Source organism: Mycteria americana, chromosome 22 (assembly GCF_035582795.1).
Source record: "Mycteria americana isolate JAX WOST 10 ecotype Jacksonville Zoo and Gardens chromosome 22, USCA_MyAme_1.0, whole genome shotgun sequence".
Lineage (NCBI taxonomy): Eukaryota > Metazoa > Chordata > Aves > Ciconiiformes > Ciconiidae > Mycteria > Mycteria americana.
The window spans coordinates 3,342,483-3,360,990 of record NC_134386.1 but is presented as its reverse complement, the minus strand read 5'-3'; the positions used below and the strand labels follow the sequence as shown (position 1 = coordinate 3,360,990).

The following is an 18,508-nucleotide window of genomic DNA, read 5'->3' as shown; positions in this document are numbered from 1 at the left end:
CATCCCATCCCGTCCCATCCCATCCCGTCCCATCCCATCCCGTCCCATTCCGTCCCGTCCCATCCCGTCCCATTCCATCCCATCCCGTCCCATTCCATCCCGTCCCGTCCCGTCCCATTCCGTCCCGTCCCATCCCGTCCCATTCCATCCCGTCCCGTCCCGTCCCGTCCCGTCCCATCCCGTCCCGTCCCGTCCCGTCCCCTGCAGCCTTGTTCTGACTTCAGAGATGCTGGGAGCAGGCATCCGTCCCGTCGCTGGCTCCCCTGACAGCCGCGTGTCCCCAAACAGCTCAAACTGGTGGGCTGGGTGCCCAGCTCAGGCGCAGGGTGCTCCCCGAGCCCAAACCCCCTCGGACTGGGCTGGAGCAAGGGGCAACCAACCTCGGACAAGCAGAGAGCCCAGCCTGCGTCCCGGGCTCGGCGGGGCGATGCCCGGCTGGAGCCACGTGGCTCAGCGGAGGCGTTGGAGGAGACAGGCGTTTTAACAGGCAAAAGAGGCTCTCGCCTGGTCTGCGTCAGCACTGTCACGGACTCGGGGTTTCACCATCTCCTACACCCTGGCTACTCCCTCTCCGTCTCTCAGCCCTTTCGGTGTATCAGGTCCTCATCCTCGCTGGGAGGTCCACGTCTTCCTCAGAGACCTGCCCGCATCCCACCACGCTGGCCGGCACCACGCTCTTCAGGCTCCCTTCCTTCAGCCCCTCGCAGGCTCCATGCCCACCTCCGGCCGTGCCCGGGACGTAGCCTGGCTCTGACCCAGCGCAGCAATCCACCTGCGCTGGGGGATTATTTTTCCTTTCCCTGGAAGCGTCCCCATTACGGAGGTGACACGTGAACCGCCCCCCCCCCCCCGCCACCCTGCCACCTTCACTCAGGGCTCTCCCTGGCTGCCCCTCTTCAAAGGTGAAAAAAAGCAGGTGGCGGCCGGGTTTGATGGCAAATCACACCATTTCCTCACCGCCCGCTGGATTCCAGCAGTCCGGCTCACATCGCCCTCCCTTGCAGGTGCCTTTCCCATTCAACACCTCCCATCTCGCCTGCCCCTGCTCTTTACAGCTCCCATATTAGTTGTGGTTCACCGGGCACTGAATGGGGACTGGAATTCCTTAATCCACCTGTGACCTGCGGAGGAGCTTTCCCAGCCCCAGCCCCGTAACCCAATCCCGCTCGGCACAAAGCCGGGGAGGCATCGCCGGCGTTAACCAGCAGTTCAATCTCACCTCCTCCTGGTCCCGGGAGGGTGGGCGGCACCGGGGGCACCGCTCCCTTTGAACGTGCCCCAGTAGAGATTTGCCAGCGAGGAGGTCGGCTGAGCTTTTGTCTCGCCATCGGTTTGGAAAATTCCACCTGGTTGCGGTTGGGCTTTCCAGGGGTCCCATTTCATCCAGTTCGTAGCCCAAAATGCGCCCGTGGGTTCGAGTCCAGCTGCCACCTCGCCCCGAGCGGAGCACTGGGCAGTAAAAGTGACTGAAGGAGGGTTTGGGAGTTTCTTGTTTTGTGGGTTTTTTTTTTTTTTTTTTAATAGGAAAATGTTGATTCATTGGAAATAATTATTTTTGCCAGGAACGTATCTGCTCACTTTGACCCGGGCAGAATTTCTAATTAAAATATTGCAGAGGTATATGCGTCCATCCCATAATAACTAGCAGCTTGGACGTTTACGTGGGACAGGGGACCCCCGTGGCTCCCCAGCTCCCCTCCCACCAGCTGGATTTGCCCCACCTTTGAGACCTGAAAAGCAGCGAGGGTCCACATCTCACACCCTCTCAGAGTCACAGTCAGCCCAAGTCCTTCCCGTCCAAAGATTTTTCTTGAAAGATGCATTTTCTGTAAAAATACGTGGCTGCCTTCTGCAAAGAAGATGCCAGCCTTCCCGAGCTCTCCAGTCTCTGGTCCTTCCTGCCCCATCTATGGACAACCTCGTGGAAACTCAGCTTAGGCTTTTGGCAAAGCGAAGTTTTGAATACTAACGTTAGTAAATTTGGGTGCTCCAAAAAGCCTTTGAGATGGGAAGTGAGTCTTTCTCCAGCCCACAGAAGCTAGATTGGAAAATGATTTGAAATCGTGGCACCATGACCTGCAAATTCACTTGTACGGTCCGGCCATCATGCCAGAAAACCTTGCTGTTGGGAAATACAGATAATCGTCCCGATTTTGGAAAGCTTGGGGTGGGTGATCATCATCTCGGGCTGTGGGTGGGTTTGGCTTCAAGGCGGCTTTGTACCACCAGAGCTGGAGAAGGGCTCAGAGCACGCGAGGACCCAGGAGTGGAAGGAAGATTTTCAGACAACCTCCAGCACGGCTAGGGCACGTTTTCCTTCACCTTACTTTTGGGTTTATTTTTTGTCATAAGATGAGTCTGGAAAGAACTAGCCCCTCCACGGCAGAGGGATGGGTGGGGGTGCTGAGGGGGAATCCCAGGGCACGGGGTGAAGACACATCTTACTGACATCTCTGAAGATGCCTAAGACACAGCCTTAGCCAGTTTTCAGTGCAAATAGCAGGAAAATGAGGTTTATCTCAGGTTGTAGCTCAAATTCAGACTTCTGTTTTTCAGCTCCTGTGCCCCATCTCCCTCCCCTTTGCAGCCGTCTTCCCCCCAGGGAGGTAGCTGAGCTGCTGGAGCCACGTGCACCTCTCTTGGGGGGCAGAGCATCCCCCCAACGGGTGCCAGACACCCGGGGACCGCTGAATAAGGGTGTTCGAGCACAGCTCTGCATGGGCCGATGTTGAAGGCACTTCTGCATGCGTGTGCGTGCATGCACGGACCGGTGCATTTCTCCGGCACGTGTGCGCGTCTGTACAGATGGGGGCCCAGCAGCTGCGCGCTCGCTCTCACCTCCACGTCCCCCAGCAGCCTGTCCCGGCTCCGGACGGAGATTCGCAGCCGAGCACCGTGTCCCCTCGCCAGCCGCCTGCCACCCGTGGCCTCGCGCCGGGGCGTCTGGCTGAGCTCAGCTCCAGCTGCGGTGATGGGAAGACAAGGTCAGAAGCAAGTGCCCGCTTTCCATTTACTCCGATTTTCCGCCCCTGCATCCCCCCACATCATCCCCGTGAGTAATAGGGAGCGGCCGTTCCCGTCTGGGCCAGCGGGAGATGGGGCCACCCAGGGCCACCCCTTGGCCCAGGAAGGCAGCTGGCAGGCAGCGAGGAGGAGGAGGGTGATGAGGAAGGAGACTCTGGTCTTTCCTGTTCCTCTTGGCTCCCTGGGGTTGTTTGGGGTCCCGGACTGACACCCCTGGGAGCCGGCCAGCTCTGTTAGTCACACAGGGAGGCGCGGAGGCTGGAAAGACCTGCAACCCTGCCAGGGCGGTGGAGAGGGCAGAGCGGGCAGGACCTTGTGGATGAGCACCATCGCGCTCTCCGCTGCGGAGGAGCCACGAGGAGGCACCTGGGACTTGAGACCTCCTGGCCTCTGCTCCTTCCCCTTGGCCCAAAACTCACCTTTCCTGTGCCGTGGTGATGGCATCTCTCCTGGGACCGGCTCAGCGTGTGCTGTCTCACCCTTGGGGCTCCTCTCGGAGGCTTCAACCACGGGGCACATGGCGGGGAGGTTTGCAGCTGGAAGAACGTGGGCGATTCTGTGACAAAGGCTGGTTTCCAAACTTGCAGTTTTCAGAGCTTGAAGGGCAGCGGGTGGAGACTGAGGAGGGATAAAAACCTTAAAAAAAGGAAGAAAAATAATACTGACCAACCTGGAGGCATCGCGCTGGAAACTGGAGGACTTCAGGAGCGAGGGCAGAGCTATTGGCAGGGTAGTGCTCCCGCCTCCCTCCCCATCCCAGTCCACCATGGCCCTTCTTCTCCAGGCTCTGCAGCCTCGTGGAGAAAGACATGGCTCTATCCTCCAGCGTTTATTATATTACCTCTTGTAGTCCTATAAGCTCCGGCTCAGGACTCCCATAAATCTTTCCCTGGGTGAACAGCACACCCCTTTTCTGTCCAGGGCTGTTCTTCCATACCACACTGTAGTTTCATTTCCTCGTGCACCGTGGCCCCAATGTGGCGGACAGTTAATTAGCATTCCCATTCAGGCCAGCTGGCTGCCTGGGAGAAGTGTGCCCCATGCTCCTCCATCCTCTTCCTCTTCCTTGTTTTAGGAGAAGCAGGGAAGGATCATCACATAGGGAAACTGAGGCACGCAAAGGTGCAGGCTTGAGGTCAGTAACTTCTCTGCTTGCAGGAACTTGCTGGCCAGTGGGACGTGGCCCAGCAGAGATGGGCACCGTGCCCGAGGCACCGCCGGGCTCCCAGCAGCCTTTCCAAGGGAACAAGCCCAGGTTAACACTGGATGGCTTTTCACACCTGCCCTACCCACCCGATCAGGTCTAAAGCCCTTCACGTAACAGGGCTGGACTACAGCACTGATATAACGTGGGCAGCAATGACAGCTGAAGGGAGCAGGGAAAGGCACGGGGTGTTTCCTGGCAGGTTACATGCTGCTGTGCATTCCTGCGCTGGCTGGTTTAAAGCCAGCTTGATTCGGTCATGCCTAAAAGCCCTCACCACCAACAAAATCAGTGCTCCCAGCCACAGCGGTGACACCAACTCCCAGAAACCGTAACGAGCACTGAAGGGTCTCTGCTGGCCACGCTGCACGCACCAAAACCGTTCCTCAAAGCCAAACCCAGCCATGTTTGCAAGAGACCGTTTGGGGATTGCCTGAGAAATTCTGCAGGTAAACAGGGTCCCCAGGGATGGCGACACGCGTGTACGTGAACGCGTCTGTGCGTACGAGTCCACGCGTGCTGGTGCCGTCACCTCTCTGCCCGGCGATGCGACATCTCACGCCGCCGCAGCCAGTTCGCTGGTAAAGACGAAAGCAATGAGCTGGAATTGGAGGGATTTTTAAGGTAACTCGTTTTCTTTACGCACGATGCTGAGTCCCAGCTAAGAGGTGACCCTCCGGCTGCCGCCGGGCCGGGGCCGGGGCCGGGGCCGGGGCCGGGGCAGCGCTGCCCGGTGCCCGCGGCTCCGGGAGCATCCCCGGCCCCCGGCCCCGCTCCATCCCGGGAGAGGCGGCCAGACTGCAGGTAACGTTGCCATCTAGTGGCTTCCCCACCCCGAGCCGAGGGAAGGAAGCCACTTTCGGGATTATTTAGGAAGAGGGGTGGGGTGGGGTGGGGTGGGGGGTGAAGGAGCACAGATGCGCTGGTACCCCAAGTGGGACCCCGGGACACCCCAGCGGTACCCGCACCCGGGGGCACAGGGAGGAGCAAGGGCTTGGCTCATCTGAGGATGCGATGGGCAAGCTTCGGCCTCTCTGCTCAGGCAGCAGCATCCCATCCTCTTCCTCAGCGGCTCGGAGCATGCAGCAGCTCCTACCGCCAGCCGGGACTTGGCAGCGGGTCAGCGTCCGCACAGCCGGACCCGGGGCTCAGGGCATCGGTGGCAGCTCCTCCAACCTGTGACAATGCTTGAAAGCAGCTACGAGCCCTGAATTCACCAGGCAAAGGAGCAGGGAGCCCTGAGCTTTTGCACAGCACAGAAAGGAGCCTGCCTCCAGCCTAAGGGCAGAAGGTGGAGGCTTGGCTTAAACCTGGCAACACCTCAGCTCCTGGAGCTGTCAGGGCTTGGTCACGGCCGTGACATTACAGCCGCCTATGGATGGTACTTGATGGGCAAGATTCCTGCCAAAGCATCTTTCTTGACAGAGCTTAAGATCAAAGGCGGATGGGGCCGAGTACGTGTGCGGCTCGTCTCCGCACCGGGCTGCGTCTGAACCGAATTCAGAATGGCCCCTGCAGGTCCCCAGCCGGGAATTGAGCACAGGGGCAGGCACAGAGGCGTAAATACTCACATAACACAGGACGTGACAAACTGCTCACTTTCGAAAAACACAGGAAACTTTTCCCAGTCTCCTCAGCTCTACTTGGAGGCCAGAGGCAGGGTAAAGGATCCTTCTCCCTGTTTTTGCGGCAGGAGCAGAGGTGCAGGGTCCTGCCGAGCCACCAGCCGGCCCGCCTCGGGGGAGCACTGCCCTCCGCTGCCTCCTGCTCCCCATCACCTCTCCCGTGCTGGCAGCACCCGCTGCTCTGCTCATCCCTCCATGCCATCTGCCTCCCAAAACCCTAAGAGGGGAGAAGCGAGGCTTGGTTGATATCCAGAGAGGAAAGTCCCAGCTCCAAAGCCCCAGTCTGGGAGGAACAGGGTCGTCTCCAGCCAGCCTCCCACTGCTGGCTCCGCAGGCTGGGCGCACACCATTTTTTTGGCCTAGTTTCCAGAGAAAAGGAATCTCATGTGTTCACTCCGCATTTGCTGGCCCGTTCCCTTGCAGGACTTGCTGGCTTGTTAGCCAGCCTCAGCCCCAGCTGACACGGGCAGGCATCCTGACAACAAACTCCCTACAAGTTCTGCACAAATGTCTTTTTTTTCCAGCCCCAGAGGGAACCGGGCTTTGCCATGTCGGTATCAAGACCTGTTTCATCCTAGAGAAGCCGATAGATGGATCCTTGCCCTATCAGGAGAGTAAATCCAATATTACCACAGAAAAATCTCACGAAGGAGGAGAACTACTCCAGGATGAGACTGGGGATTCCTCTGGTTCCTCCTCTGGGAACCCTAAAGGAAGTGGTTTGGGGATTACCTGCCCCAGAGTAAGCTGCTGCCTGTCCCTTCGTCTTCTGCACTGCCATTTACGCGCTCAGGCACGAAGATTTTATCTGTACCCAACCTCTTTATCTTTTTACAACTTACTATTTTAAAACTCTGGCTGTTCCTGCTATCTCAATACTTCTCTAAAAGCTTTATTAGCCCTGCTAAGCTGTTGGTCGCAATAGCGTCTTGTGGCAATGAGTTTCGCAGATGAACCCCACGCCGCTTTCACGTTGTTTCGTTCTGGTCGGAGATGCTGAGAGTGACCCTTCCTCTTCCCTTTCAGGAGCCAGTGTCGTGGCTGTGCCGGCAAAAGCCTTTTGCAGCTACCCCTCTATCTCGTCTCTGCATCTCACACATGAACAGAGCCCGTGTCTGCATTCCTCACAACATAGTCACCTTGTTTGGCTGGTGTCTGATCGTCTTGGTTTCTCTCCTGCTCTGGAAAACACACCCACAGGAAGGCAGCCACCTCCTCTTTCCCCGTCATCTCCCCGTTCCCCATGGCGCACACGGGGAGAGGCATCGCTCGATGCCTGGTTTGATTGGGGAAGAGGACGCAACGGCAGGGTGTTCACCCTTGCGTGCCCAGGATCTTTATCTTGTCAAGGAAGAGAGGAAGCGCAGAGGATTTAAACTGGGAGCTGGAAATTAGCTAGGGAAGGAGATCATCCCGCACAGCCTTCCAGTGGCCGTAGGTATCGCTTCATCTGCTGTAATCCTCCCCTGCCTGCATCCTGCAGGACCTCTCCTGGCCTTGCCTGCAGGTACCCAGGCATCCTCCTGGGTATACTGCAGGCAGCTCAGGCTGCGCTGGTCCAAAGCCGCATCCTCCTAAGACATCCAGGTATCTCCTCTCCCCCAGCACAGCTGTGTGGCCCCCAAGCCCTGGGGCTCAAGGAGCGTGCCCCACACATCCCTCGGGCTTTGCAAGCCAACTGCTCCAGCTCCCCACCACAGCAGGCACGTTGGAAATGGCCAACTCTGCCCCGTCCCTGCTAACTGCTACCGACAGGTCCTGCAGCCGCCAAGGGCTTCTCCATCCTCAGACTGCCTCGAGCGGGTGGAGGTAATCACATCTGCTCAGCCTCACAGCCCTGGCACCTCCTTTTCCTACTGCAGGCTGCCTGCCTTGCAATCTGGGGTCCCAGTGTTTTCCGTCCCCCAGTGCCGCAGCAGCACAGGCCGGTCGGTGCCGGGCGTTAAACAGCCGGGAGGGCACTGGGGCCCCGTGTGTAGGCTGCCGGACGGGGCCGCGGGGAGTGTGCTGCAATCCCAGCCCTGCTCTGTTGTGTTTACTTCCCCTCCCAGCTTTTTTTGCAAGCTCCCTGGGGCAGTGCCTGTTTCTCAATACAGAGCCCTGCTCTCTCTTGGGGCTTCTTTCTGCAACTGTGAGCTAATGCTTTTGCCAGCGATGATGCCCAAGTACACAAAAAATTCAGGCTACAATCCCATCCTAACGCTAATCTCTGTGAGCATTTCTGCACATGCGGCGTCAATCTCCAGGAAAACCCTGACCGAATTGTGCACTCCGGGTGAAGTCCAGCTTTCTCCACGCCGTAGCATCGCTGCTATCGCAGGCAGCTACGGAAAAGGCCACTCAGGATATGAGGAAAGGCAGTGCAACCCAAGCAAAGCAGAGCAGACTCCCTGGGTCCCTCCCAGAGGTCAGCTCAACACCAGCCTGTACCCAGGCAGCAGCTGAAGTTAATGAAAGGATCCTCGCTCCCATCCAGCTGCAGTTTTGGCTCCTGCTTCTCATTCTCTGAGGGTACAAACACAGCCCATGCGAATCTCTGGCAGCGCAGGGCTGTCACCAGCACACAGGCAACTCCCGAGTGTCATCTCCGGGTGCCAGCCCACTCTGCAGGGGCTTCGCTCTTCTCCAAATGGTGCTTTAAACCTTCTCATGGTGGCCAGCGAGCCTCTGAAGCTGACAGCTCCTGTTATGGGGGTGGATGGAGGCAGACACCGATCACGCAACCGCTGTTACCGTCTCATGGTTCTTTAGGCTCCCTAGGAGGTATCCACTCATTTTTCTCATTTTCTACCAGGCTACAGAGCTCTAGGGGCAGAAAGCACTTCTTGTTGCTTGCCTGGCAGGACACTGGATTTGTACCAGGGACTCCTGGCTGCTACAGCAACTTGAATAAATCAAGGATGTTCATTAACTACGTGTAATGGCGTCTTCCGCTATGCTTGTATGGCACCTACAGCCAACCTCGATCGTGGCTGGTAACCCAAAGAAATAAAAATGGAAACGGCACATCCATAAAGGCCAACAGCCAAGTTAGTTTTGCTGTAAGATAACCAGAAGAGCACCCGTCCGAGAGAGACAAGTGTGACACGGTCACGCTTTTCACGCAGGCTCGGGTGTGATTAATCCCTGAAGCCTGCCAGGGAAGCGCGCAGCTAAGCAAACGCGGCCTTTGATGTGCAGCTTGGGGATTGATGAAACTGAAGCACATTTAGTGCAGCGTAGCTCTAGGGTGGCCGGAGGAGAGGAGGGGGAGGGAAGGGAGGAGGAGTGGGCAGATAGTCAACCTGTCTATTCAGTGTGTTATACAACTCGCCCCGATGGACTCAGAGCAATGCCTAAGGTACATAATAATAATAAAAAAAAAGATGCTACAGAAATTTAATTTAATTTAATTAAAGAAAAAAAAAAAAAAAAAAGAAGACGGCTGACGAGAAGAAAGGATTGTCCTAGGGAAACTTCCCCTTGCCCAAGGGAGGTAGCGTGGCCCTGCGGGTGGCAAACTAGCCTAGGGATTTGGGATCTACTCCAAGCAAGGCTGCTAGCCCCTGTGTGGTCTTGGTCAAGTTCCCTTACCCCGTCCCACTGCTTCGGCGAGGTATCTCCGGCTGGGTGTCAGCCTGCAGCGAGTCTGGCTGGAGAGCTGCCCTCTGCAAAGGGCGAGCATGCTGCACCAGGTGGGCTTCTGTCCTCGTGGACCGGAGGTTTACAGCAGGCAGGACGGGCGCCTTGCATTGCCTCGCCGCGTAGAGCAGCGCTGTTCAGGAGCGCAGCTGCGCCGAGCGGAGGAAAGGGAGCGAAGGGATGGAGCTGGACAGGAGGAATGCAAGAGGTCACCTTGCTCATCACGTACCCTGAAGCATGGACAACTCTGCCTGTATCATCCCTGACAGGTCTTCTTCCAGACCCTCTCAGACTGCCAGCGATGGAGATTTGACAAAATGGACCCGAGTTCCCAGCTGACATCAAACGCAGGGCTCTGACTTTCCTAAACACAGTTCCTCAAGGGAGAAAGGTAAGATGTGGAAACCCTTTCTGAAGCAACACAAACCTGGACATCCTTCCACCCTCACTGGCTTGCCGTGCTCAAGGGGCAAGACAGAGGTCAACCCTCCAGTGCTCTCACCCAAGCCTCCAGCTCAAATCCCACTGCTGAGCCTAATTCACGTCTTTCTGGATTTAGCAAAGTGCAGGCGCAGGATCAGAACCGAGCGCAGAGGATGGATGACATGACCTGGGGATTTCCTTTGACTTAACCTCATGGAAGGAATTGCAGCAACTCCGTGATTAAGGCTTAGCAAAGATAAAATAGGGAAAGTAAACTATACCCGCACTTTGTAGGGAGATGATGTTAAATCCCAGCCCAGCTCTGTGGTTTTGATCCTTCTCTTGATGCGTCCCAACACTCTTTAGCTGACTGTCTAAGCTTCTCTGGTGTGATGCTCTTTAATCTTCAAAAAAAAAAAAAAAAAAAAGCGTTAGATTGTGAGGATTCAAATCCCAAACAAAATACACCAGAAATGGGTATTGGCTCTTTCATGAGCCCCACACTAAATCCAGAGGTGCAACATGCACTTGATGGAATAAAAAGGATGTGGCTGGATGTCTACACGTGGACACAGTTCACCTCTTGTGGTGGCAGCAAGCGACAGTCGGTTCTTAGTTTGCCTTTTCCCAGCCCAACGCTGCTTTCTCATGCTCCAGCCTCCAGCAGGGACAACAGCACAGAATGATCCTCCAAGGGCGTTGGAGACTAAGGGGTGATCCGAGCTGAAGTGTTTTCCTGTTGGCTGTTTTTCCTGTGGTTTGATTTAATTTGATTACAAATGTCTGTCACAACAAAAGCAATCCCAGGAAGATGCAGGCAAACTTCAACTTGCATTGGAAAAAACCCCACACATTCTCCGACATAAACAGTTTGATGGAACCATTTTCAAAAGTCTTCCTCTTCCCCAAAGTGAAATGTTTCCATGTAGTCCCCCTCCCCACAACCCCCCCCCCCCCAATTTTCCAACCAGCTCTGCCCGTGGCCCTTTGCTTCACACAGCCCAATACCCTCTAGAAAAAAAAGACTGACGAAGCCTCCCTGGAAACGCCGGCCTGCATGACAGCACGACGGAGGACGTTCCCTCCACAGCAATGTTATTCCACCCTCACACCCACCTCTGACCCTCTGCGGGCTCCAAAGTTACCCATTGCACAAGGCTGCTCCATCTGAGTCTCCTGAAGCATCCCGGGATTGCTCCCATCGCATTAGAGCGCTGCAGGACTATGACTCATTTCTCCATAAGACACAATCAACTCTTCTCTTTTGGCGGGGGGACACTTATTAGCCGGGATGGCACAAACTGCTTCAAGAAAGTAAACTCACTTACCCCTAACCAACACTCAGAGCCTGTGCCTATTTCCAAAACAGAGCCTTTGTGGTTCTACAAAGGCTAGATGTCCTCTTAATTTCAAACGTTCTTCCAGTTTTCTTCCAGGACCAACAGGAAATGTGCTGAAACACCGTGAGAAAGCTTGTTCTTGTGGTTATGTCTGGCCTTAACCAGAAACAGAAGCGCCAGGAGGTGGGATGAGAGTGCTTGAAATCTCTCCAACTTCCCGTTACAAACGCTAAAGGTCTGCATGCTTCAGATGAACTTTTGGATGCTCCCATTGAGCTTTTGATGTCTGCCCTTCCCTACTCACAAGGCGCTGAGAACAGCAAAGCATTGGCGAGTGAAAGAGTCTATAGCAGCAATCCCCAAGGAGACTGTGGAAGACCCTTGTCCCCGTGTGTTGCAGAGCCCGGCGGTCCCCAGAAACAGCTGTGGCTGTTTTGGCTCAGCTTCTGCCGCTAGCTCTGGTGGCCCCAACTCAATTCCCTACATGCTGGCCCAAGAGGCAATCTGTTGGAAGTGCTCCTAGGATTGCTGCATCGTGTCTCAACCTGAGCGCTTTCAGCAGCTATGCGCGTCTGAGGGAATCGCATCACGCTTCGGCAGGGATGATATTCAAATATCACTCATCTTTCCGCTCCTGGGGTCTAGAATATCTCCTCTCCTTAGACTCAGTCCTCCAAGAGACTCAGTCAAGAGTCCATCTCTTGATCGGATGAGGAAGAGGAAGGAAGCCCAAACAGAGAAGGGAACCCCAGAGAGGGCAGTCTGAACAGACATTGAATGGCATCTCTAATGCCTTCAGTTACCTTATCTAACCCCCTGCATCTGCATCTGCATCACGAGATGCTGCGAGAGCCACGTGGCAAGGAGAGACCAAAGGCCTCATGGATGGCTCCAAAAAGCCCAAGCCGTGCAGGCGTTTCGGCACCCCACTCTTATGTAAGCACTAAGGCCAGATTTCACACCAGATGATTCAAAGCACCATCAGCTCCCTCTATGGGCTGTGGAAAGAAAGAGAGGTGGCCTCCACCAAAGCGGGTGGTTCAGAGCCCAAGCGCAATGACTCATGTTTTGGAATGGCTGCTCTCGCCATCTCCTCAAGAGGAAGGCTCTGGTGACCATCTTCCTTCCTTTGGCACCTCCAACACTCAATGCTCGTAGGGTGAGCCCTGGCCCCAAATCCTGTAGGGCTCCTGAGAGCAAGGAAGGTCAGCACCTTTGTGGATTTAACCCCAAAAACCTCAAGTAATGACGCTGTCCCTAAAGCAAAAGGACTATCAACGCTCTTGGAATTTCTCGTTCAAAACAATGCGTCACTGCCGGAGCGAGAGAAGGACCAGCTCTAAGTGACTCGTCACCTGCCCAACACCCCTGGGCAAAGGTGGAGTGGCTCGCAGTGGTCCATCCCTCGGCTTCCTGTTTGCTCTGCCCACAGCACGCTCCTGGAGCACCCGGAATGGCCGGCAGTGCCCTTTCCTGCGCACCAAGGTGCCTTGTTTGATTAGGAACAGGTTACCTGGATACGACGTTTCATCAAAGGGAATCCTGCATTGATGGCATCCCGTAGATGCTTGGGTAATTGCAGGTTCCTACTGGTTGGAGCCTGTTCAACCCCTGGCCTCGGCTCTGCTAGAAATTATGCTGGAGAGGAGCACTGCATGCAAAACGCAGGAGGGGGGAAGAGCAGCGAGCTTCCCCGAGCTTCCGCTGAAGAGATGCCATCATAAAAATATTGTAAATAGGTGGCCCCGAGAACCGCTTTTACTCTTGAATCCCAGCAGTTTCCTAGCCAAGGGGACAGGCAACAGGGCTGAAAAGGCAGCGTTGCCCAGCTGACGGAGCTGCTGGAGCCAGATCTGAGGTCTGTCCACGGCTTCCCAGGGATCTGCACAGCCCCGGTCAAATCATCTCCCTTGCCGTTAGGGCTGGGAGATGGGCCCCAAAGCTTGCAGGTTTCCTGCTTGAATTGCACCTTGCGGAATGGGACTGCTAAGTATCACCGTAACACGCCGGGTGCTTTAGCCTATTGGCTCTAATTCACCAGTCATAGGCTTTCCTGGGTGACCCCTCCTCCTCCTGAATATTACTGGACACGTTACAAGAAAAGAAAGTGAACTTAATCAGACTTCACAATTTGGAACAGCTCATACTGCCTCGTCTAATTTTACTCTTTCCCAGGCCAAACCTACCCAGCCGAAGTACTTATTTAATTACTGTATTTTCTATAATCATCTGCTAGCAGCCCATAAATGCAAGTAAGACACCAGGCTCCAGTTAGCAGTCACCAGCGAATTATGATGTGCTTGAACTAAAGAATCACTTAAGACCAGGATGGCTGGCACCCTTGAGACATCAGCTATTATCTAATTTTCACCTCTTTGGTAATAACCTCAACCTTTTCTACGAATGCAGGGAAAGCCCTAATGCTTGAGGTGTGAGGCACTAATAGCTTGATTTGGCTCTTATTTACACTGGTATAAATAAGATCCAACTGCCCTGAAGTCCGTGCAGATAAATAACGTGGGGTCTGGAGCAGCTTTCGTAGCTGGCTCTGCGGTGCTGCTGGGAACTGCACCTTTAAGCAGCTGAGCCAAGGAAATAGGATGTTCTTTTCGGCAGGGACGGGTTTACCACCTGACAGCGGGATTGAGCCCTACTTAGGGAGAAGCTGCTGGAAGTGGCCCTTTCCAGCAACCCGGGGATCAGCGCGATCCCAGCGTGTCACACCCTCTGCATAACTCATCGGGAGGGCGGAGGTAGGAACAGAAAGAGTTGAGCAATAACCAGCTGTTTCATTTTGGGAAGAGTTTCAGGATTTTGAAATTTCTAACTCTTTCAGAAAGGAAAGAAAACAAAAAAACGATGTTGACGTTTCCCAAAATCCAAAGCTGAATAAACAGCAAAGAACAAATCTCTCTCCCAGCCCCGTGCAGAAACCCAGCTACTCAAGGGCTGTCAGAGTATTGTGTTTCAGCAAAGTCTGGCCAAATGCGATGCCTGCTTCATTCTACACTATAACATTTTCTTTTCTGGAATAATTTCTTCTCGAAGGTCAGACAGTTTTGAAAAATATTTTCTTTTCGTCTTCTCAGCACTTTCTTTTGCATCAAGAGGTTCTTAAAGACAGACCTAGAGTTGGCTGAATCCTGTCGATTTTCCACAGGTTGTTGGGTAAGTCTTGAGATAAGGCTTTCCACTTGGAGATACGTTGTCCAGACATAAGGCTCAGGTCAGAAAGAGACTGAGCATTTCGGATTGGGCCAGGTAGTAATTGCCTCCAGCACAAAGAGAGAAAAAAATCAGAGCACGTTATTCAGCCCTGGGATGACCATAAATTGCCAGTATGGTGCAGCAGCGTGCATGGGGTAATATAATCCTGGGATCACCAGACTCAACGTTTCCAGCAGAAAGAGAGGAGCATTCCCTCAATATGGCTTTGAGGGGTCTCATCTGAAATACAATATCTTCTTTTAATCACCCTTGATCAAGAAATCAGGGGTGGAGGAGAACTATTAGGGCAATGAAGGGAATGGAGAGCCCTTCTTAGAGAAGGCTCCATCCTAGAGAATGATGCTCCGTCCTAGGAAGGATTCTCCATCCTAGAGAAGATGCTAGAAGACCTTGGCTTTCACAGAAAGATAAAAGGGAATGGTCTTGTTCTGCTAAAGAAAGGCACAGCCCAAGTACCCAGGGGGTGGAAAAGCTACGTAAAGTTGAAGGACAATGGTCCTACAAGGACAGGTTTGTATAAATTGGACATTAATAAATTTAGGCTAGAATCTAGCAGGTTCCTTATCAGCCACTTAGCCTTTAATGTATGTGAGAAATGTAAAGGGTGGTGTTTGTTTCACCCAGCTTTAGATGTTCAGAGTAAGGATGTCTGCATCTGAGAGCGGAGCACCTGGGGCTCTGTCTACAGTCCATAGAGAGAAATGGGCTCTGGTAATTCACCCAGCCTAATGCAGGCGCCTCGCTTAGCGAGAGCTGAAATCCCAGAAATGCTGATCTCTCGCAGTTGACTACAAAGGCAGGCAGGGTGCCTGGCGGAGACAGGGAGAGATGTGCAAAAGAAGGGAGGTGAATCCAGGCCTGGTATCACACAGGTCTCCGGGCGATGCTACATACACACAAGGCATAAGTGGGAAGCAGCATAAACTCCGCTGTGCCTGACTGCGCATTGCCGAGATGTCCCTGGGAGACACCCCTGGCCCGGGACAAGCATCCCTTAGAGATAAAAGGCCAGCAGGATGGACCAGGTCAGAACACAGCCCTGTGATGTTGAGCACAAACAGCAGGGGCTCTATTAGCTTTTTAAGGAGAAAAAGGGAGGGCTTGGAGTTGTAAGGACAAGAAAGCCTAAGGCATGTGGGCTGGTATTAGCTCAGCAGACCCATCTCATCTTCCTAGCTGGAGAACTGGAAAAATTGCAGACGTCTTAGAGACTGGGGAAAACTTTCTTCCAGCCCCTTCCAGGAGGGGTGGAAAAGGTCCCAAAACCTTGTAGACGCTGGCAGGACATCACCCCACGCTGCTTGGTGCCAGGACGATGAATGAACCCTCACCTCCCTTTCCCAAGCCCACGGTGACCAGCCATCCCCAGAGAAGTGCCACATTGCACACAAGCAGGTGTCACCAAGCCGCTTCATCCTGTGCAGAACGAGTTTACGGGCCTGACGCAATCCCCAGCGGGCGATGGGTCCGTGGCAGCATTCCTGGGCACGGAGTCACGGGGTGCTCACGCAAGGCCATTGGAAGAGGGCACTCGGCGTGGGCGAGCGCGTGTGTGTGCCGGGGAGCACAGCCAGCCTCGCGTGTTTGCAGGAGGCAGCGGCTGCCCGTGCATCGCACACGCCCGCCCTTGGATTCATAACATCCTCCCTCGTAGGAGAAAGGGACCGGTGAGGAAGGCTTTGGCCGGCTTGGGGAAAGGGCGTCTGGTCCAGCTCTGCCCCAGGATCCTTGGGTGATCCCAGATGAGTTGTTCGTGCTGCCCAACGTGTCCCGCTCCCCAGCTGAGGTGCGCAGGGACACGGACTTGCTCGCACGCTTCAAAGCCCTTTCCATAGTCAAGTATAGGAAATCAGAAAACTTCCATTCATTAATTTAACAGAAGCCAAAAGGATTTTGAAAGAGTGGGAGGCATTCACTCGGTCCTGATTTCAGAGCATTACCACGTGCATAAGAATCTGAATTCAATCCCTAATTCACCCCAGCTCAGGCATAATTCCCAGAGATGTTATCGAAGCTGTACCCCTGGATACCACTGCCAAAGAGCTGAATCCAATCCATCAACTGTTTTCTTAATTAAGTATAACTTCATCTCACTAACCAGTTTTGTTTGGTCCATCCGCAAAGGGATCACAAAGCTGCCTGCAGAAGGTAGGTTGTTGAGAGACCGAGCAACACACAAAATAACTGACTGCGGCGGGTCCGAGGACTCGCCACCGGCTTGCAAAGCCATCGCGTGAACTTTACGTCCATGCGCTTGCCACCATTTCCTTCTGCATGACCACGGGGCCCCAAAATTTTTTTAGGGAGTTTAAAACCTCAGTGGGAGCCAAAGAAGTAGCTGCAATTCATCAGATGCATTTTGAAAAACATGATGGGAGTTGCCAGGACCCAAGCACTTTGGAAAACCCGGTCCCACCTTGAAAAACCAGCTCCCATCTCTTGAAAATCTGGTCCACACAAAGCAACAATCACTTCTCCCCTCGCAAGGCGCTCTGCGGTGAAGCAGACTGTCTGGCCCCCCGCGTCTCCCTGCCAGAATTAAGCCTTCAAAGTTGATCTAAAAAAGTAATTTCTAGACTGACAGATAAGGAGCGTGAAAATGCCACGGGGAATGATTGGCATATGCTCCAGTGGAGACACCAGGCGAGGTGAGCTTTAATTACAGACTGGCCTGGTGGCACTACCTGTCAGATGACTCACTTCCATCACATCCCGCGAGGTTTCTCCTCTTCTCTCTCCCCTTGCACCTCTCTATGCTGGGCTCTTTCATCAGATGCTGGCTCGCTGGCTTCCTTACAAGCCTTGAGGCATTGAGTCACCTGTCATCAGGCAGGAACCTGGCAAAAAAGCACCTCATGGTCCACCTGACACCCGTGTCATGCAGCCATCCAGCTCTGCTGGTGGAAGAGTCCCTGCTGGGGACAACTGAAGAAGTGACAGACACTCACGGAGGGGGGGGGGAAGAGGGGAAGGAGCATGCAATCTTTACCAAAGCAATTAGAGGGGTTTCTTGCCTGAAATAATTCAATATACAGATTGCAAAGGGGCAGAACATACCTGGGATTGACTGGAAATCTCCAAGAAGCATCTTCATGTTGCCAGTTCATGGCATCCTTCTACTCGTATTTCCGTGTAACAAGTAACACTGCAAACCGCTGTGGCTTTCATGTTTGTGCAAGATTCAGCAGAGAACCTAACCTTATTGCTACCTGCACTGCTTTAGGGGTGTTTTTGCTCAAACTCTTCCTATTACAGCTTCTGGCTATGGCAATGCAAAGTGGCATTTCAGGAAGGAAGAGAAGGTCCGATCAATCGTGTGGAAATGGAAGCAAAATATGGTTTGCAATTCTTATTTCAGAAGGAAGGAAATCCATGGATGGAGGCAAATACTAGCCTATATTGGAAGAGTAATCCAAAACAGGATAGGAAATGGAAATTGGAATAAAATGGAACAGGGGAAGATGGTGCCAGACTTACCAAAACGCTTTTATCAGAGTCACCAACTGCAGGCAAAGGAAACGGCCAAGCTCCTCTGGACTGCAGGGAGCACAGCAATAACGGCCACGTGGCGCCGGGATGGGGATTAGCACAGGAAATCTGCCATGGGCACCGAAGTGCCAAAAGTGAGATAACGATGGGTGGTGGGGAAAGAGGAGTCGCAGGCTGAAGAGGATTTGCCAGCGAGCTCTTCAGGAAAAGACCTTGAGAGGAATCCTCTCCGATATGGTCATTAATGGTATTGACAGAGATAAAAATGCAACGTGCTGATGGCACCATGGTGTGTCTGGGAAGAGCTCACTGTTACCATCAGAGATGGTAGCTCAGACCAGGACACGTACAGAGAGAAGGACAACGAAGACTCCAATTGTACGGGACAAGGGAAGAACTGTGGGGTTTTCCGACACGAACAAAGTGAACACTAAAAGAGGATGCGTTACAAGGCAGGTCAAAGTTTCAAAGAGTGAAGATGCTCAAAGAGGGGACTATTTAACATCACGAGAAGAGGTAGGAGGTTAAGCCAAGGAAGGGTGCAAGTCAGAGAG

The 18,508-nt window shown here is 53.8% G+C and overlaps 1 long non-coding RNA gene across 3 annotated transcripts in view; it reads right to left on the bottom strand.

Annotated features, from left to right (window-relative positions):
* Window positions 1-198: 198 nt before the first annotated feature.
* LOC142419742 (uncharacterized) overlaps window positions 199-18,508 on the bottom strand; it is a 38,356-nt gene continuing 20,046 nt past the window's right edge. For all 3 annotated transcript variants that reach the window (XR_012778626.1, XR_012778627.1, XR_012778625.1), the window contains 3 exons: window positions 10,179-10,301; window positions 3,444-3,660; window positions 199-2,963 (listed from right to left, as the gene is read on the bottom strand). This is a non-coding gene — a long non-coding RNA (uncharacterized LOC142419742). The remainder of the gene's footprint in view (window positions 2,964-3,443; window positions 3,661-10,178; window positions 10,302-18,508) is intronic.